Here is a 22,914-nt window from a genome sequence, read left to right as displayed (position 1 = left end):
ATGAAACTGCCAAACTTAAATAGGTCAAAGAACAGGTGGAAAACATTAACTTAATGAGCAGTCTTAATTAAAGAGTTCACGGCCGTTAGTGCCACCTAGTGGCCTGGAAAGTTCTCATTAAGGTGCAGGGGGGTGCCCACCAATGGTTGGGAGAGTAATTACATGTGGTAGCAGACAGCGCTCCCTAGTGGCTTGGAGAGTAATTACAAGAGGAGTCTTACAGGAGCCCCTCTCTCAGGAACGGCTCCTGACGTTCCGTTGGCTCTGGTTGGAGTCATGGCGGTGGAACTCTCTGATCAGGTTTGGATCTAGGATGTCTTTAGCTGGCACCCAGGACCGCTCTTCTGGGCCATAACCCTCCCAGTCCACTAGGTATTGCACACTCCCACGGACTCGACGTGAATCTAGCAGTCGACGGACCGTATACACTGGCTGCCCACCCACGACTTGGGGTAATGGAGGGGGCTTCTTGGCTGTGGACAGAGGAGAACAGACAACCGGTTTCAAACGTGAAATGTGAAAAGTGGGGTGGATGCGCATAGACCTTGGTAAGAGTAGCTGGTAGGACACAGGGTTGATCTTCCTAAGGATCTTAAAAGGACCAATGAATCGGGGTGCCAGTTTCCGAGACTCTAGATGAAGTGGAAGATCTTAAGTTGACAACCACACCCTCTGACCTTGACGTAGTGATGGCCCAATTCTACGGTGCTTGTTGGCCTGTTTCTGCTGCTGTTGTGATGCTCTCAGTAAGGCTGTACGTGCTCTCCGCCAGGCCTGACGACACCGCTTGACTAGTTGAGTTGCAGCAGGTACCTGGACCTCCAGTTCCTGCTCAGAAAACAAAACTGGGGGAAACCCAAATTGACATTCGAATGGAGTCATGCCCAAGGATGAATGGTGTAGGGTGTTATGAGCAAATTCAGCCCAGATCAGACGGGAGCTCCAGGTGCTTTGATTATTGGACACCAGGCACCTGAGGGTCTTCTCAATCTCTTGGTTGACCCGTTCTGTCTGCCCATTAGACTGAGGGTGGAAACCAGAAGACAGACTGATGGATGCTCCAATTAGACGGCCAAAAGCTTTCCAAAATCGAGAAGTAAATTGTGACCCCCGATCAGAGACCATGTCTTGAGGAAACCCGTGGATCCTGAAGACGTGCTGCATCATGAGGTCTGCGGTCTGACAAGCTGTGGGGATCTTAGGCAGAGGTATCAGGTGACATGCTTTTGAGAATCTGTCTACTACCACCAAGATGACTGTGTTACCTTGTGATTTAGAAAGTCCAGTAACAAAGTCCAGGGAGATATGGGACCATGGACGTCTTGGGATGGGTAAAGGATGGAGTAGCCCTTGAGGGTGGGTCTTAGGCTCTTTATTCTGGGCGCATACAGAACAGCCAGACACAAATCTTCGGACATCCACCTGCATACTGGGCCACCAAAACCGTGTCTGGATGCGCTTCAAAGTTCTTGCAACTCCAGGGTGACCCGAAAGAAGAGATGCATGTCCCCACTGCAACACATCAGAGCGTACAACATTAGGAACAAAAAGGCGGCCTGGGGGGCCATTACCTGGGTCAGGCTGTTGTCGTTGAGCCTTCTTTACTGCCACTTCTATTCCCCACTGAACCCCTGCCACCACCTTGGAGCTGGGAATGATGGGCTCAGGTCTGTCCTCCACATCTGGCATGTCGAACTGTCGCGAAAGGGCATCAGGTTTTGAGTTCTTTGAGCCAGGTCGATAAGAGAGAATGAACTCAAAGCGGTTAAAAAAGAGAGCCCATCGGGCCTGGCGTGGATTCAGCCTCTTAGCCTCCCGGATGTATGTGAGGTTCCGGTGATCTGTCCAAATGACAAATGGGTGTTTGGCCCCCTCTAGCCAGTGTCTCCATTCCTGTAGTGCCAGCTTCACCGCCAGTAACTCTCGGTTACCTATATCATAGTTCTTTTCTGCTTGGGTGAGTCGACGTGAAAAAAAGGCACAAGGATGAAGCTTATTGTCCCTCTTGGCCCGTTGAGACAAAACAGCTCCCACGCCGACATCTGATGCATCCACTTCTACTACAAAAGGCAAATCTGGATCAGGGAGGGTCAGGATGGGTGCAGAGGTGAAGCGGTGCTTGAGCAGCTCAAATGCCTGATTAGCCCCTTCAGTCCACTGAAATGGCTTTGAGGTCTTCTTGGTAAGGGCTGTAAGGGGTTCTGCAATAGAGCTGAAATTTCTTATAAACCTCCTATAAAAATTTGCAAACCCAAGGAAGCGCTGTACCTGTTTGACAGAGCAAGGCTGAGGCCAGTTCAGAACTGCTTGGGTTTTGCTAGGATCCATCTGAATGCTGCCGTTGGAGACAATGAACCCAAGGAAGGAGACAGTTGATACATGGAACTCACTTTTCTCAATCTTCACAAAGAGCTTGTTTCTTAACAGTTGAGACAAAACCTGCCGGACATGCTGGACATGATCTTGGTAACAGCGGGAGAAGATTAAGATGTCATCCAGATAAACAAATACAAATTTGTTTAGCATCTCTCGTAGAACATCATTAATGAATGCCTGGAAGATGGCTGGGGCATTGACTAGACCAAAGGGCATTACCTGATACTCATAATGGCCAGTTGGGGTGTTGAACGCCGTCTTCCACTCATCCCCGGCACGGATCCTGACCAGATGGTAGGCGTTCCTAAGATCCAGTTTGGTGAATATTGTGGCACCTTGTAGAAGTTCAAAGGCGGAGGTCATCAATGGCAGTGGGTAACGATTCTTTACAGTGATACGATTTAAACCCCGGTAGTCAATACATGGACGGAGACTGCCATCCTTCTTTCCCACAAAGAAAAACCCAGCACCTGCTGGTGAGGTTGAAGGGCGGATGAATCCACTGTCAACAGCCTTGTTGATATATTCCTCCATAGCAGCTCTTTCTGGGGCAGACAGAGAGAATAGCCTCCCTCGAGGTGGACAGGTGCCAGGATGCAGTTCAATGGCACAATCATAAGGTCTATGGGGAGGAAGAGAGGCAGCACGTTCCTTGCTGAACACTTCACAGAGGTCTGCATACTCTTGGGGGACACGGGATAACTCGGGAGAGGTAGAGAGATCTGTGGAAGCCACTTGTCTCATTCCAGATATAGCCAGGCTCTCCTTGGATGGGAAGGTTGCCTGTGGCTCAAGAGAATGACAGAGAGACAAACCAGACACACAGCAATTAGGCCCCCACCCACTTATCTGGTTGGAAGACCAGTCAATTCTTGGATTATGCAGAGCTAGCCAAGGATACCCAAGGATCAAAGGGAACTCGGGAGAATTAATTAAAAAAAACTGTATCTCTTCTCTATGAGAACCTACTTGAAAATGGAGCAATGTGGTGCACTGGCTTACCTGGCCAGAACCTAGGGGCCTTCCATCCAATGCGGTAACAGTTAAGGGATCATGGAGAATGATGGGCTGGATCTTTAACTGTGTTGCCAATGCGGAATCCATGAAGTTTCCGGCAGCACCAGAGTCTATGAAAGCCATGAGCTCGTGACGTTCATTGCCCCAGGAAATTGAAACATCAATCAAAAGGCCCGAAGCTGCTGGTCGGGGGTAAGTAATTACTCTCGTCCCAGGCCCCCTCGTCTTGGGCGAGAGCTGCCTTTTCCCGCCAGTTCAGGACAATTGGACCGAAAGTGACCGGACTCACCACAGTACAGGCAACACTTATCTCTCATTCGTCTCTCCCTCTCAGCCTGTGATAACCGGGTTCTTCCCAGTTGCATTGGCTCCTCCGGACACCCAATCAGTGAGGAAGGTTCCACAAAACCAGTGGGGGTGTGGATCGCGGGTAGTCGAGTCTCATGACAACGTTCACTTTGACGATCTCGAATGTGGTTGTCCAGTCTGATGGCAACATCAATTAGAGACTCCAAATCAGGGGCTGGGTCTCTGTAGGCCAGCTCATCCTTTAACTCACGTGATAGAGCACGATGGAATGCAGCTTTCAGGGCTCGTTGATCCCACTCACTTTCGGTAGCCAGGGTGCGGAACTCGATAGCAAACTCTGCAACACTGCGGGTTCCTTGTGCAAGTTGAAGAAGTCGATGATCAACCTCTGCTCCACTAACAGGGTGGTGGAAGACCTTCCTCATCTCAGCTATGAAGAGATCACTGTTGTACGTGAGAGGAGACCTCCTCTCCCAGAGAGCTGTAGCCCAATCCAGTGCTTTTCCCACAAGAAGGGTTGTCATATAAGCCACTCTGCTGCTCTCTGTAGGGAAACTGTTAGGCTGCAGTTGGAAAGCAAGGGTACACTGGGTAATGAATCCTCGACACCTCTCTGGGTTCCCATCATACCTCTCAGGGGCTGGAAGTCTAGGCTCAAGCAGGGGACCAGGTGGTGGAGCAGTACCTTGGGACAGGACTGGCAGAACTGGAGTAAGTTGAGGTATGGACTGGGTTTGTTGGTCTGTAGAGGCTTGAGATACAGATTGAAGTCTCAGACGCTGCAGAATCTCAGTCAGGATTTGTTCATGTTTATGAATGGCCGCAGCTTGACTAGAGAGCTCAGATAGTATCCGTTCCACGTTGGAGGGAGGAGTCTGTTCCTCTGCTGGGTCTACTTCCATGGTTCAGTCTTGCTGTCACGATGGACTGGCACGAGGTGCCTGAGGTGGGTCTCGAACCCGGGTCTCCCAGTCAGGGTAAGTTAGTTCTCTACCTCTGGTCTACTGGGAAAAACAGTTTCTTAGAAGACCCATGTGCAGAAGGAAGGGCAAACTCAGAGGCTCAGGTAACCCAAAGGCAGGCAGTCTTTACTTGATCTCAGTAGTAAAATATAAACAGAATATCAGTTACAGCTTTACAGCACCAAACAGAAGGTAATCCAATAAGCAACTGGAAAATGAAACTTAACAGGTCTACAACACAGGTAGTACATACTGGGTAGGCTCAAGACTGAACACAGCACAATGAAACTGCCAAACTTAAATAGGTCAAAGAACAGGTGGAAAACATTAACTTAATGAGCAGTCTTAATTAAAGAGTTCACGGCCGTTAGTGCCACCTAGTGGCCTGGAAAGTTCTCATTAAGGTGCAGGGGGGTGCCCACCAATGGTTGGGAGAGTAATTACATGTGGTAGCAGACAGCGCTCCCTAGTGGCTTGGAGAGTAATTACAAGAGGAGTCTTACATATATATACTAGTGAATAACTATATAATTATTAAAAAAGTAAGTATTCAATATGTATAAAAAAACAAGAAAATAATAATCAAATATTCAACTTGAGCACATGCATAAAAAACATATTTTACATGTATGTATTTTTAATACATAAATAAATATGTATCATGTATTTTTAAATAAAATAAATGTTTTTACAAAATAATAAAAACATAATAAATTAATTCATAATGCAACCACACATATATTTAAAATCAAATACATAAATTATATGTTTCATGAATTTATAAATGAATGTAGATTTAATTCATGTTAATTTATGGATATATAATAATAAAAATAGCAAATAAATATTTTACATGCATACATAAATGGATGATGAATAGATAATAAATAATTTTGAATAAATAAAAATTGAATAAATATTTAACGTAAGTATTTATTGATAATTAACAATAATAAATGAAAAATATATAGATATATATTTAAAATGAATGAATATGAATGTATGTATATATATATGTATATATATATATATATATATATATATATATATATATATATATATATATATATATATGAGTGAATGAATTGCATTTTAGGAGCTTAGTCGAATTTGTCACCATTCACTCATTCGAAGGAAATTTTTTTTTTTACTGATGTTATTTTATGTCTGTGAAATGACATGTGGGTGATTTATAAAGACTGTTCCTTCACGTAAACGTTACACAAATAGCTTTAGCATCCACTGACCCAGCAGTCAATGACAGTCTATGACAGTTTAGGTCGCAGACACTGTGTGAAAACTGCTCCATGTGCAACCGCAGTGTGTATTCTGCTTATATCTGCTCTGCTGGATATGTCAGAGGTGCAAAACGGCTCTAGAATGTACCCTAGAGTGTCGACACTGTGTTCACTTACACATGAACTATAGATGTTGAAGCTAAAATTAATGCAAATGCTTAACCTGATCTGAGCTGGTGTGTGTTTGTGAGAGGCAGAAAGAGCATTTAGAGGGGCTTGAAGTTTGCTATGACAGCCAAACATCCTCTCCGTTACCAGGTTATGTAAGTGTCTGTGTTTCCCGTTTTGTCTATGGCATCTGTATGCCTGCTCACACACACACACACACACACATATACACAGTCACTCTTTATAAATACACAAACCCTTCGCCTGTGGACAAACGCCAGAAATGTGCGACGTAATTCACAAACACAATCACACATTTCATCCTGCAGGATGAATATTAAAGCAGTTTCGCAACAGGAACCAATGGGGTGGAGCTTCACAAAGGGCCAATTTGCATAAACATTTGAATTTATTTTGATAATGCATTGAGAAACAGCACAGACACTGAATCTGAATCTCACTGAATCAGTGTTTATGGCCTCGGGTCTGTCTGCGGCTGGAGCTTTACTTCATAGAGCTGAAGATGAGAAAGAAGCCCAGAGAAAAAAAGAGCTAGACCTTGAGAGAGACAGAACTATTGCAAACTCATTTTCCTTTCCTCTGTCTTTTCAATCATGCCGAGCACAAAAGACATATCCCACACCAGGAGCATTCTGGGATATCTGCTGTTCCCTCATGTTATTGCGGCTGCTGTTTTCAATCTCGGGTGGAATCAATCATTTCCTGTGACGAAGAGCCTTCTCACAACGTCAGCCATATTAGATAAAGGCCTCAAGTACCACACAGTTCCCTCTATAACCCCCAGTATCCACCATTCAGAAAGATAGTTTGTGATTTTAGTTTGAACATGCTTTAATCGAACTCTTTCGTGCTTGCTGGGCGGAAAAATTATGCTTAACTAAAACTAAAAACTAAAACTTCTCACTTATTTCACTTTAATAGCCTGGAAAAGGACCTGCACATTGCCATTAAAGTAAAATGACTCAACCTAAGCATAGGCGCTTGATAAAAATCCTAATTTTAGATGAAAATTTCAGATGGCATTTAGAGGTTTTTGCATCTGAACTCTTCATATATATATATATATATACATATATATATTATATATATATATATATATATATATATATATATATATATATATATTATATTATATATATATATATATATATATATATATATATATATATATATATATATATATATATATATAACTATAGACATAAAAAAATATATTACATAAATCACTAATACACTAATACATTTCAATGAATGAAAACAGAAAATACAAAAATAAATTTTAATTCAAACTAAAAATATTTATCGAACTTTTATGACGTTATTTTAACTAAAACCTTACTAAAAACCTGTTTAGAGGGATCATTCCTTCATAGCTAAATAAATAAACTTAAAAAAACTATAGAGATGCATTAAAAAAATACCCAAAACCAATAAAAATTACAAAAAAAGACAAAAAAATTAACACTATTAATCTATTAACAATGCAGCAGACCACATGACAATTCCCAAACTTTTATGACATAATTTTAACTAAAACCTAGCTATTAAAACCCAGTTTATTACTTCATAACTAAATGAATAAACTAAAACTTTAAAAACTCATGTTTTTATAAAAAAATAAAAAAAAAATAAAAAAAAATCTAATAACACTGCAGCAGACCAATACGACAATTTATAAACTTTTTTTGACCTCATTTTAAATAAAAACTTTATTAAAATCCTGTTTATTGCATAATTTCTTCATACCAAAAAAAAACTAAAAAACAAACTAAAAACTTAATAAAAACATAACATAAATGACAAACAAAATACAAAAATGAAATAAGAAAACATAAAAATAAAACCTAATTCAAAATATTGCAAAAATATGACTGTATATCAATAATATTTAAATAACACTACAGCAGGCCAATATGACAATTTCTGAAAATGTCATGACCCTAATTTAACTATTAAAACCCTGTTTTTTTTGGTAATTGAACAAGTGCCGATATATGTCGCTGTATTAATTCTTTGTTTCAGAACATAAACCCTTAAAAGGATATGTGTTCATAAATATTCATTAGTATGTAATTCTAATTGGTTGATGGCATTGCCTTTGTGAAAACTGTTATTAAAAACATTCCTGTCATCTCCATAGTTGTGTGTTAGCAAAGCACATTTTCACACTCAAAAGAAGCTTGGTTCTAAAGCATTGAAATGTCATTACATAAAACACAAAAAATATTCCTGACATCTGGAAATCATAAAACACTCAGTAAAAACGGCTGACATATAGATGTGAGGAAAAATAAAGCTCATATCACCATTTCCTCTGCCAAGACGAGTCCGGTGAACTTAAACACACATCAGAGGGTATTTATGGTGTGTGAGAGCTCGTGATGACAGAGAGCGTTTGAGTTTCCTCTCAGCTCAGGATAAACGCTTCAGCTCGACCCAGACCTCGTTCCCTGACCTAAATCCTGAGCTGAACAGTTCAAACATGTGCATCAGTTAAATTCAAGAACTGTTTCCAGCATTTTTGAACTCAAGTTTAATTATCTAGCTGTTTTGCAGTTTAAGAAATTGGTGGCAAATTTATATAAGTCTGGATGATCTCTTCTGCACATTTTTGTATGGTCATCTTAAATGGATACTCCACCCCAAAATTTAAAAAAAATGTCATCATTAATCACATACCCCCATGTGTTCATTTACAAGAATCATCCAAAAGAAACAATTTCATTCAAATGCTACATAAGAGAGAAAGGACCATTTATAACAAACTGATTTACTACATTGAATCAGACTTTCAAATGCTTCATATGAGAGAAAGAATCGTAGAATCAACTGATTCAATAGAATGAATCAGACTTTCCAGAGCTACAATTGCTTTTCTCTATAAGTTTACCAGACATGTGCGTTCACGACCTTTCTAGAAAATATTTAAAACTACTAAAAGCACTATAAACCTGAAAGAATACATACACCTTTTAATAAGAATCAGTGAGACACAAGTGTCTACTGAGAAAGAATCTATCTGTGATATGAATCCCTCAATTTGTCCCTGAGCTATACTGGTCTCAGTCAGGTCCGAGATTGTGCTATCAGACACTTCTGACTTAAGAGATATCAGTTCCTGGAGCCATGACAGCTCTCACACGAGACCGGAGAGGCTTCTGAAAGAGCAAGACACACGAGGGATTAATCAGACTTGAATGAAGCGAACGATGAAACAAATCAAGTACAAACTCTTCTTTGGGTCCCCCAGGCTACGGCGTGAGAGATGAGGGGACGAGGAATGATTCAGTGAATGAGCGCCATCAATCACACACTTCAGAGGACGGAGGAACAGCGGGGAAAACAGACTGAACGCACGAATGAAAACAGCAGGAGAGCTCAAAGAATTCAAAGAACACACACACACATAGATGTCGGCCATCACAGCTGGGCCCAAAAAAAAAAAACGTTTTATTCTAAGCAGTTCCTTAATTTGCACAAATCCATTCACGAAAGTTTGAGCTTCAGTGCATAAGAACAGACTTCTGAAAACATAAAACCCGCATGTTATGTTTGGACTGGAATACACTGTAAAAAACGTTTTAAAAAAAGATTATTGGAACGTATTATGTCAAAATGTCACATCTAATTTAATATTTTATTTGCTCTCTTTGTGCAATTTACTAGCATTTTTCTAAGATTTTTTTTTTTTTTTTCAGCATACTCATTCACAAAAGCAGTGTTTTAAGTTGGATGATGTTACAAATATGGGATATTTTCAAACACAATGCCCTTTATGCCACCTGACAGATTTATGTGGAGAGGCTGAAAGGGACATAAAGATGATAGACTGTGGTGTTCAATTACTTTATCAAAGCAGATTCAGTGTATAGAGTGAAAAGCATCTCCTCCTACCAATCATACCACAGTGAGATATTGCTGCGGAAGATGGATTGCAATAAAAAAAGTTGTTGGAGAAAACCAAGTGAGATAAAAGTGAAAATCCATCTTTATGAGAAATATCAGCCTTGCTTTGTTAGATGAGGCCCTGCAGAAATAAGCAGAGAGAGAGAGAGAGAGAGAGAGAGACAGAGAGAGAGAGAGAGAGAGAGTTTCATGCACCTAAGGCTATTTAATTTAATAAGTCTGATATCTTCTCTGTTACAATACTGGAGGATCGGAATGTTTTAAAAGGACTTCAGTGAAAGAAAAAAAAAAAGGTTTTCTCAAAACCTGCAAACTGTAATCTTTTCAGGATCTTTCCATGTATTACAGGACACTTTTAGCATTTTCTTATGATGCTTTGCTTGTTTTTTCAAGTTTCGCAGCTCCAGTTCCTATTTATTTTAATTGCATAGACATGTATAATTTGTAAAAAAAAAAAAAAAAAAAAAAATGTTTCTTCATGGAAAAAATAGAGCGAGTAAATGATGTCAAAAATAAACATTTTGTTTGAATATCTCCTTTAATTAAATGCAAATATAATTCACAGTATGGACGATATATTTAGACATAATCTACTTACTGCCTCAGTTCATACTAACATGCCAGGCTATAGCTCATTTCAGCTATCTCAGCTCTATTTATATTAGTCAGAAGTGCAGATAAATATGAACCATGAAGACATGAAGAGCCCATAAATAAAGCCAGAAGAACAGGGGAACCCATCAAATTAGACAGGTCAGGACAAGCAAAATGGTCAATGTTTGCCAAGACAAGAACACAACATTAAAGAAACCCTGATCTGATTGGACAACTGGTTTTATTTCACTAACAACAGTGAATGGTAAACAACATCATTACAGGATAACTTCTAACACTAGCAGCAGCAATCCATGAGAGCGAACTGATACGTATTCTGTGCTAAACTTAATTTATAACCGTTCGATTGAGCAAATTGCCCAGAGCCGGAGCTTTCAGGAGCAGAGTGAAAGAAATCAAAGCACAAAGTGCACAGTGATTCATTTTGTAAGCTGCTTCTGTGAAATTAAATAAAACACTGTGCTTTTAGCTCCATAATAAAACCGGGTATAACATTTGCACACACAGGGCATATAGCTGTGCTGTATTTACTGTGAAGGTCAAACATCTTGTAACACTGTACTATGATAGCAAAGGGGCTTTTATTTTGTGTTCTCAGCAGAGGTGTAATTTTAAGTCCTGCTTTCAGACCTCATACAGCGAAGGCAGTCGGGTTTGACAGGCTAATGTGGAGAGTCATCAGTTTTCTCTTGGAAAAACCCACAGTTATAAAATGTCTCCAATTACTCGGCAGATATGGGAAGGTCATATCTCCAGTGAGGTCACTGTCTCTGGGGTGCTTCTGACATCACTGTCACTGGAATGATAATTAACTCCATCTCATCTTATTAGTGACAGATAAACGCAGCACAGCTGAATAATTGCACATCATTTCTCTCCCTAAAATTAGACTACCTTCCCTATAGGTGAATGTAAAAATTAAATTAGTTTTCTTTATGGAATAAAACAGAATGGAAAACATACTACATAAACCCAAACAAACATACTAAAATAAAACAGTAGAATAACACAAACCTAAACAAAACACAACAAACCTAAACAAACATGCTAAAACAGAACAACAGAGTAACACAAACCTAAACAAAACACAACAAACCTAAACAAAACACAACTAACCCAAACAAACATGCTAAAACAAAACATTAGAATAACACAAACCTAAACAAACATGCTAAAACAGAACAACAGAGTAACACAAACCTAAACAAAACACAACAAACCTAAACAAACATGCTAAAACAAAACATTAGAATAACACAAACCTAAACAAAACACAACAAACCCAAACAAACATGCTAAAACAAAACATTAGAATAACACAAACCTAAACAAAACACAACAAACCCAAACAAACATGCTAAAACAAAACATTAGAATAACACAAACCTAAACAAAACACAACAAACCTAAACAAACGTGCTAAAACAGAACAACAGAGAACAAAACAAAACCAAACAAAAATTCTAAAAAAGATAAAACAAGACAACCTTAAACAAAACACAATAAACCTAAACAAAAAGTCAAAAAAAAGACAGAACAACACAAACTTAAACAAAACACAACAAACCTAAACAAACATGCTAGAACAATAGAAAAAAATGGAATAGCATCAAAAGATGTATAAGCTATAGAAATAAATAAACATAAAATAAACCTAAACAAACATAGCAAATAAAATCATAAAAAAAACTTTAAAAATAGCTATAGAATAAATCTTAATATACTAAAACATTAGTGTTTCCAGTTGCTAGTCCTGCTAAATAGTCATTAGTCAAGCCATGCTACTAGTTATTCCACTAGTCAAGCCATTTTCAATTTTACGCAGACTTTTAGGTTTGTACTTTCATATCTTCTATCTGATCAGACTGAGAAAACTGTGTATGAGGACAAACGTACAGCTTCAGTTCTTAAGTTGATAATTTCTCATAAAATATCAACTTAGGTTGATATTATGATGATCGATGTGTCTCATTTTCTGGAGTTAGGGTCATTTTTTTCTAACCTTTTGGTTGGAATATGAAAAACAAGGTGCACTTCACTCAGTGATAGAACACTCAATATACTGCAACGTAAAGCTATTTTTAATATAAAATAACTGAGGTGCAAATGAGGATGAAGGCGGCAGTTTCCGCTGACTGAGTTTTGGACTGACTTGTGCAGTTGCCATGGTTTCCACAGTGCTATACCATGTCTCTTAAAATACATGTCCTTGATCAATCTAAATTCAGTCTGACAAATCGTTTAATGCACATTGCATAAACAAATATTCAAAAACACTAATATTGACAGGGAAGACAATAGTGGGTCAATCAGGAATGTTATACCAAAGATTATCCAAAAATGGAAATTTGCTGAAAATGCACTCATCCTCAGGCCATCCAAGATGAAGATGGGTTTGTTTGTTTATTGAAAAAGACTTGGTTAAAATACATTCACCAATGGATCCTCTGCAGTTAATGGGTACCGTCACAATGAAAGTCCAAACAGCTGATAAAAACACCTTAATGATGGATATCTTTCTTACACAAATGTAGCTTTCCATTTTTAACAAGGTGTATATTAATGGATTGGAGTTGTATGGATTACTTGTGGATTATTGTGATGATGTTTGCACTCTCATTCTGACGGCACCCATTCACTGCAGAGGATCCATTTGTGAGCATTTTGGTTGGACTGTTCCTTTAATGCTATTAAATCACCTTTATTTTGGATACTGCTGAGCCAAAGATGCTTGAAAATTTTATTAAATGATGAAATGTCATTAAAACAACATAAGAAAAGTTTATCTGAAAAGAAACATTTTTAGATCAAAGAGAAATAGAATACATGCTAATACGATTCACATTCATTCCAATGGGAGTGGAAGTGTGTGGGATTTAAAAACCAACTACCATCTAATCCAGACAAATTTATCATCAGAAAATAGCCATTTTGTCTTCATCCTTCAATCAAACATTAACAAGAGTTGTCCGACAAGGTTCACCAATCCAACAAGCCAAGCATAAATACAACTGAAGAAAATAATGGCACTGTGGTACTGTAAACTTGCTATTTATTCATCAGGCGCCCTGGGAATCCTGTCAAAAATCTAATCATATTTGGAGATTTTATTACCTTGGCTCTCAGAGAAATAATAAACTATAAATTCTGTCCGACGAAAGTCTATGTCAATTACACTGTAATCATTCCTGGGACCCATGAGAAGACCTGCTGTAAAGTTTTCAAACAACCAAACGCATCCTTTTAGGATGAATAAAGCAATAACAGTGTATGACAAAGAGCAAAACAAATCCATAATTCAGATTCTTTCAGAATATATGTAATGTACAATGAGTCATAACGATCATTGCTGTATTGATTCCTTCAGGGCCATTAACTCATTTTTCCTCAGTTCATTTTATTCTCATCGTGTATATGCATAATTATTGATCTGACAAAAGAACTAGATGGAACTGAATGAAAATGAGTTTATGACAAGCAAAATAACGACTCAATGAATATTTAAAAGCCAGCATAACATCTGCAGTGATAACTCATTGAGACATTATTGCTGTAAATGGCTAAACGGCCACTTGGGGGCATCAGCGTCATCTTTTCGAAGACAACAGCCATCAAATCAGAAAATAAAAAAAGGTCTAAAAATATTCTAGGACAGATTAAATGATAATGCAGCTGTCAGATGTAGTTTTACGGCATGTAAAGAGTTGTGAGAAACTGTAAGTGGGAGTTCAGGAAGTTTTATGAGAAAAAAAAAACAATAGATTGTTTCAGAAAGCAGCAGGTTTTAAAATAAACTGAAAACTTTTCATTATTCACCGACTCCCACTGTTCAAAAGATCTGCAAGAGCTTATTAGACACGAGAGATAGAAAACACCGTCTCTCTTTGCTCAGTGGGACTTTTCACTGCAAAACTTGATTTTCTACAACCTTTCTTGACCTTGTGTAGTCCTTTGATGTGCCTTATAATTTCACACCATGAGAAACGCAAATTTAGCCTGTAGCAAAACAGTTGCCAATTATACAGTTTACTATTATGGAAAAATATTTGACTGCAGAATGCTGAGAATGACCAATCAGCATCAAGTTATTTGCAAAAACTGCATAATATAATATAATATAATATAATATAATATAATATAATATAATATAATATAATATAATATAATATAATATAATATAATATAATATAATATAATATAATATAATATAATGGATTATGATATAAACAAATCAGTTGGCAGTTGGCAACTGATTGGCTGTATCAATATAAATTAAACATGTTCTACTTTAACAAACAAACAAACACACAAACAATAAATAAATAAAAACAGTGTGCCAATGAAAAAAAAATTACCATGCATTTTAAAATAAACACTGAATTTAATAAAAGTAGAAACGTCTCTAGGTTACGCATGTAACCATGGTTCCCCAAAAGAGAACAAGATGCTGCGTCAAACCATGGTTACATGTGTAACCTAGAGACGTTCCCCTTCGGGAACTCGAGCTGAGTCGAATGAGTATGCCCATGCCACCAGACTTGCAAATCCATGCTAAGTGTGGGAGAGCACAGCTAAGGCGAGAGAAAAGGAGCCAGGAGAGATGCAAAATGCAGGAATAGAACCTGACAAAGTAAACCGAGTGGACATCCCGCAGTGACCTGAAGGCCAACTTCTGGAGGGGTAAGCCTTGTCTCCCAAAGGAGAAGGGAGATCAGAGGACTCAAGGCTATGGGATAGCTTCCCAATCCACAAATGAGCAAAAACTCCACCTGGCCGGAGACCTAAGCGTCAGTGCACCGTGGAGGAAACATGTAACTAGTGGGTCTCTCCTGAAAGACTGACCACTGAGACGGGCATGGTTAGCAGCTAGAGCTGGTGGAGTTGAATAACCCTGCGGAGAACCATGCAACAACTCCAGCACTGAACCAACTGGGCGGTTAACTGGACCGAGCTGGTGGTTGCCGCTTTAAGAAGTGAAAGTTCACTTCAAGGAGTACAGTTTCCTCATACAGTTTCCTCCAGTTCCAAACTCTGGGTTGGAGAAAGTAAGCAAGCATGCGTGCCCAGTGGGAGCGGAGCGTTTGCTGTGGGCAGAAGCAAAATCAGTCTCCCCGAGAGCTGACTATGCAAGCTCCACTCCCAAACAAACAACACATAAACTGTGTATCCCCACCCGTCACGTAGCCTGGGCAGGGAGGAAATACTACTGCTCTCGCCCTTATGCTTGTTTTTCACCTTAGACATGGCTTTTGCTTTTACTGGGACAGACAACAATAAATAGAACTGACACACACAGAGCGCTTCACTGAATGACAGAAGCTGCCGCTGTATCCTCCGCACGTGCTTTAAAGGTCCCTGTTACACACGTGATTCAGAGCGTGGTCACGCTGAAAGAGCATTCCCATAGAGTTTCAACTCAGCTCGAGTTCCTGAAGGGCAACAGTTAAATACTGAATACTGAAGGATACTGAAAATACTTTGCACTGGCAAAAATCGCAATCATTTAATAAAATAATTAGAGATGTCAAGAATGAATGAATTAATGAATATACAGCCAGACAGATAGACGATAGATAAATAACAACAACAACAACAACAAAATAAGCAAGCAAATAAATAAATTAATTCCCCTTTTCCAGTGATGTTCTTTGTAAATGCATTAAAAGACAAAAATGTCATCCTCTTCTTCAATTTTTTCAACCTCTAAGAGTTCAAAGAGTTCAACCTCTAATCATAACCCTCAATGGGGCAAAATTCATACAAGCTCACTATGAATTCACCAAAATGTCAAACCATTACGAACTGCCATGAAAGTGTGTTGGATTTAACACTGCTTCAACACTGCATTTTTAAAATGAAATATGTTCCATCCAATCAGTGCTAAAACCAACTTATAATTAAAATCTATTTCAGTGTTGATTTATAAGCGTCTGATTTAATGCCCTTTTGCGTGTGTACATACACCCTCCAAATATCCCGACAGAAAAAAGAATGTTTGCCTGGAGGGGAGACCGCATGCACGACTCTGATTCCACATCCTCTGCACATGTTTCAGCATGAAGCCCACATACAAAACCAAACATCTACGTCACGGTGCTCTCGCTCCATCTGGAGAGGCAGATAATGATGCCATCCATATGAATAGGACGCTCTCCGGCAGAACAACTACTCAAACAGCCTCGCAGCAAACAAACAAGCCTTTCAGAACACGCTGGAGGGGGATCTCATTTATACCTTCCTCTGTCGGCTCCAATAACAACTTCAGGCTTTTGTGTTGGATGGAAGAGCTTAATTTTATGCATTAACTGCGGTATTATTCTCAGAAGCTTTTAATCATTGTTATTGTTATTATTATTATATATTTTTTTCTGAGTAGATAATGACAGAATTTTCATTTGATCTACCTTTCAGTACCAGCACAGAGATTATAACATCACGTCATCTGCTATATTTACAAAACAGAAGGATCATATGATGCACTTCCCAGAAGCCTTTGCTATGCTGTATGTCTCACTGGTAAAAGTCTACATGTCAAACCTACACAAGCTCGCCACAAAATTCAACCCACATAGAGTCAGTCTGACCAACAAGAAGTCCTACAAACCCTGTATGACCCTGTATCATCTGCTGAGAACCAGATACAGAATATCATATCATTGGCTGAAAAATTCAATGGGAGGAATTCAAGCTCAAGATGAGAATGTCATATTTATGTTTTCAGACATATTTGATCTATTATTGAGATTAAGTAAGTATAGGAGCTTTATTTACATAAATAAAAATAAAATTCCCGGTAAATGATCGTGATGGCCTTATTTTGAATAGTCCACAAAAATAAATAAATAAAAAAATAAATAATAAAAGGGGGACAAAATATGATAAATAATAAATTACAATGATTTTAAGTAAAATATATTTATTCACAAAATAGTTTTCTGTAATAAGTAGCTTTCTAAAAAGCAGTCAAATATTTAACAAAATATAATTTATAGTTGTATGGCATAGTGAGGCCCAATTGTAGCCAATGCTGAATTAATTTTAAGGGAAATGTCATTTGTGATAAACGCTGGAATCATAATAAACAACAGAGATAGATAGATAGATAGATAGATAGATAGATAGATAGATAGATAGATAGATAGATAGATAGATAGATAGATAGATAGATAGATAGATAGATAGATAGATAGATAGATACTTGAAAATTCTTATTTTTATATTTATATGCCACAAACACAACCAGGATCTCTACAACGACAGCATCAAATTGGAAGTAAAACGTTTTGGACAGTTCTGTAACTTGTCATTTAAAATCATCTGGCTCTTACGTGTTTAATTTTAGGAGCCAGTGATTCCCAAGTCATTATAAGTCTGGAGCCCAGTAGCATGTAGCTCTGTTTAGAGGAGACAGGAGTAACGGTAACGCTCCTTCACTCCTTCACGCCACACACACCTGGACTCGGGCCAGTCTGCACAGTCAGGACAATAGACGTCCTTGTTCCGTCTTCTTCCTTATCACAGTTCTTGCTCTTTCTCTTGTTGCAGGACAAATTTAGATTTCTGGAATTTGTTTGTCTGATGTTCATTCTGATTCTCTTTGGGGTCCTTCATAGCAGTTCTTCTACTTTCCATCTGCTTGGAACGGACAATAATGTGACCAAAGACCATCCCGCACTCCAGAAACATTCTCCGGGACAGCTGTGAAATATCCAGAAGGTCATCTTTTTCTCATCAAACAAAGCCATTGAAAATATCAAGAATGAAATATCATCTTTATCGTTTCTGGATCGTGCTCGCCTGAATCATTTAAATGGATTGTTCAGTTTTTCCAAAGCAAATCTGTTTTGAACATTTGAACAGACTAGAGACTCACAGCGAAAATTCCCCAATGAACTTTAGCAGTGAAAAGCCTCATGTTTTGAATACATAATGCTAATCACATTTCTATATGGAAGTAAGAGGCTTTGTTAGAGTGCCGTTTAGAATGAAGATGCATTTGCATGTGTGTGTGTGTTTAATGCAAACATGCAAACCTGTCTGTCGCCTGCACATGGAAATAGTTCTGTGGTTTTATTTCCTATCAAGGTACAAGTTGTTACATAAACACATATGAGTCATGTCCTTTCATTCGTCTTTCTAATCTTGAAATCATTTTTCCACGCAAAAAGTGGCATGCAGGATGTAACTGCTTTGCATGAAAAGCACAATGGGATCTGTAGTACTTCACTCAAAAGTACAAATTCCGCTAGTATTTATTCACTTTCATGTCATTCTTAACCCGTATGATTTTTTTTTTCCTTTAGAGGAACACCAAAGGTGAATTTCTTTTCAAACTTTTATTTGCTATTAAAATCTATGACAAACTGAACTGAAAACACACAAATTCAGAATTGACACAACAACAAAATAATAATAATAAAAAAAGATCAACTTTTAAGATCAAGTTTAAGGCTAAATTATAAATGGCAATGGTCCGTGGAAAGCCCTCAGTTCTTAACCCCCTAAAACAATATATTTGTGTTCTGTAAAAGTTCTCAATTCACCCACCACTGGGATGGAGTGGACGTTCATTTTTGAGTGCTAGTCATTTTTGGATCCAGTCTGTATTTTATAAGCACACTGCTGTAAATATGTGACAGCAGAATCAGATTCTTGGCTATAGAACATGTTAGATGTGGCTCTGATTGTTTCTCCTGATGCCATCTGTGAAATATGTATTTCACACTTGGCTTTTACAGTTTTACAGTGGCAGAACAGATGGAAAATGAGCCCACTGTTTTGGCTGTGCTGGATCAGAGGGCATTTAAAGCGTGTCTAAAAATTTAATGATCAAGAAGCCTGCCAATTTGGTTAATAAAATAAAATAAAATAAAATAAAATAAAATAAAAAATTAAAAAATAATTATTTTCTTAACTCAAAATCAAATCCTACACTGTGTTAACAGCAACCGCTGAGGGTTAATTGAGCTGCATATGTCATCTGCTGTTGTCATTGTGATGTTACAATTGGAGGTCAAAGGCAGTGACCCTGAGCCGTAACTACATGCTCTTCCTGCCCCGTGAAAGGAAAGCGAAAACCTCACTGCATGAGGCCTGTACAATGTGACAGATGCACAAATAAAATATGTCACACATCCTCCGAAAAATAATGAAAATATTGTATAGGTGTGCTTTCAGCCATACAAATATTACTTTTTGTTCTTTCTTTAATCATTTTTTTAGAAGTGGTCCAATGCAAAGGTTCAAGGATGTTTCAGACTGAATGTTAAATCTGTAGCAAAAAACCTTGGTTGTAATGGAGTATGACTGCACTGCCAGCATATTTTACATATTTTTATATGATAAAGAGAATGACAAGTATTTTAACAGTCAGAAAATAGGCCTTTTTAAAGAAATGGGAAAAAATTGGGAAGACTTTCTGAAGATTCAAATAAGTTTTTTTTTCTTTGTTCAGATTAAAACTTTACCTTCTCAAATACTAATGTAAAAGATATATATATGTATAAGCTGTATTATGTTGGTAAATATTGACGAATACTTAGCCCTACAAATAACTTATGTAAGTATATTGTTATGTGAGTTATGTTGGTAAATATTTTCAATTCTTTTAACTGGCTAAAAAATCCATAAATTAATTATATACTTCCTATTTTTCCATATCTCTGGCCAAACATTCTCAAAAATGAGTGACATTTCAGCTATGTCCTGCTTCCTAGGTATGCTGGGTGACCTTTCACCTTGTTTATGATTATATATGCACAGTCTGAGTTGACGAGCCTATGAATATCACATTTCATAAAGCATGCAAGATATGCATGGAGGGGTCTGAGTGACATTAGATAATGATAAAACAGCAGAAATACATGTATAACACTCTCTCTTTCTCTCACCTGCCCACGCCAAAGACTTAAGTTACACCTAAGAGGCATGACGGGCTAAGAATGAACACATTGTGAGATGAAAAAACCAAACAAAACACCATATCATATATAATAAGCCCCCTAATGTGCTGAGACAACATTTATTTGTATGGTACGTTTTATTAACTAACATTTGATGTTAATGTGTCAGAAAGTAATTCCATGACCAAAATGATAATGTAAAACTAAAACTATAGAAACTTGAAGTTGAAAAGTTTAACACACACACACACACACACACACACACACACACACACACACATATATATATATATATATATATATATATATATATATATATATATATATATATATATATATATATTAAAAATGACTTATTGTTGTTTAGCTTACATGAATAAATTCTAAGAAAAGTCTATATAATGTGTTTTGTTAACATGAAGAAATGTTCAGTACTAATTTCTCATGGTTGTTTTACTCATATTTTGAATTTCACGTTACATTTTGTTTTAGAGTTGACAGATGTCTGCAAAATCTACAGAAAACATACTGAATTTTTCAGGACTTCATATATTTTCTATGGATTTCTTTTTTACAGTTTAATGTAACCTTGAGGACTTTGATAACCAATCACGGTGCAGCACGTAAACATATGACATCATCATTGGCAGAATTTGAATTCCGTCATTCTTAGTCAGTTTTAAAGCTGATTTTAATGGATTATGACTGCATTTTGAACATAAGTTTCTGTATAAAAAAAAGAAAAGAAGTCAATATTTGAGGAACTAAAACAGCTTGAACACGAAAGTCTTAACTTTCTTGAAAAAAAAAAAACTTTCTTAAGTCTTGAAAACTGTTAAAAAGTGGCCCAAAACCTTCTAAAACCAAACCAGGTTATGCTGGTTTATGCATTTTTTTTTCTTTTCTCTAGGAGGAATATCACAACAAAGTACACACATCAAATTCAAGTACTTATTGTCTAGTAGAAGTTGAAGTATTCAACTAAAATAGCTAGTAAAATTTGTTTGTTGGCAACTGAAATCACATACATTAGTCAAACTGGGCCTGTTTGTGATTCTTGCTACATTAGGACTGTCCTGGCAGGGAATCGAAGCTAAATGTGAAATAAATTGGCATGCAAATTACCAGCGATCAAGTCAAAGAATAACGTCTGAACAGTTGGCGGTAAACAAGAGGACATGACTGGTTCTCCGCTGCGAAGACATACAGACAGCAGCAGGAGCGTAAATAAACAGCACAGCAGAGCAGCCAAGACCTTCATACAAAAGCCCCCTGATTCCTCTCAGTCACCCTCGGACCCCCTGACAAGAGCCGCCCAATTAAAACACTGATTAACTGCTGCTGTAATTCTACACGGGTTCACGTCAGTCGAGACCCGAAGAGAATGAGACTACATGTGGAAAGACGGAGGAACGTCAAAGAGTAATGTTTTAGAAATAATATTCATTGATCATAATAGTATTAACAAATATTATTTCAACGAAGAATTCAAAATTAGTTGAACTGAAACATGAATCAGATATAAATCTGTTAAGCATTGTATTCTTTATTATTTTAAAGTGTTCTATGATATCCTAACTTGCCTGTTTTAGTTGTTGTTGTTTTATTTTTCTTTGTTGGAAGAGGGAATAATAAATCTGCAATGGCATTAACTTCAACTATGTCTGTGCAGCACTGACCCAGAGTCCTGTGGTTGCAGTGGCTTTTTGACCCTGGCTTTGACATTCATCTTCAGAATGATATCACAGCTCTCGTAAATCTCATATCTTCCCTGTTTTGGACGTCACCTGGTCCTGCCAGTGCATGTGAGGGAGTGTTGTGCTGTAATTAAGTCAATCTCAAGTTGAGAAAAACAGTTCGCCGCAGGAGATTCAACGATCACTTCATTACGCTCTCATTTAAGTAGGCCAGAAAGAAAGAAAGATAGACAGAAACAGAATGATCTAAAAAAAAATACCGACTGAATGAACAAACTGAACAACTGAATGAACGAAGGTATGACAAAAAAGAACAAACAAAAAAATGTGAAAAAGAAAAATGAAAAAGAGACAAAAGAAAAAGAGAGAAGAAAGGGAAAAGAGAGAGAAAAAGGAAAAAGAGAATAAAAATTAGAGAAAGAACAGAAGAAAGTGTAAGAAATAAAAATAAACAAAGAATGAAAGAAAGAAAGAAAGAAAGAACTACTGAATGAACAGTCAAATGAGTCCTCAACAAACGAGCAGACAAACAAATGAAAAAGTGAACAAGAAATAAAGATGGACAGAAAGAAAAAAAGGAAGAGAGAAAACAGAGAAAAAAAAGTAATAAGTAAAAAAATATATAATAATTAACAAAGGAATAGATGATTGAACAATCATACAAATTACAAACATATGAACAAGTTGAACAAATGAGTGAAGA

At 37.6% G+C, this 22,914-nt stretch overlaps 1 protein-coding gene across 2 annotated transcripts in view; it reads right to left on the bottom strand.

The window, feature by feature from the left end:
• Positions 1-22,914, bottom strand: part of LOC113038880 (rho GTPase-activating protein 24-like) — a 107,363-nt gene that overhangs the window by 38,453 nt on the left and 45,996 nt on the right. The window lies entirely within an intron of this gene.

This window comes from Carassius auratus, chromosome 21, assembly GCF_003368295.1.
Source record: "Carassius auratus strain Wakin chromosome 21, ASM336829v1, whole genome shotgun sequence".
In the NCBI taxonomy this organism is placed as follows: domain Eukaryota; kingdom Metazoa; phylum Chordata; class Actinopteri; order Cypriniformes; family Cyprinidae; genus Carassius; species Carassius auratus.
This window is presented reverse-complemented; position numbering and strand designations above follow the sequence as displayed.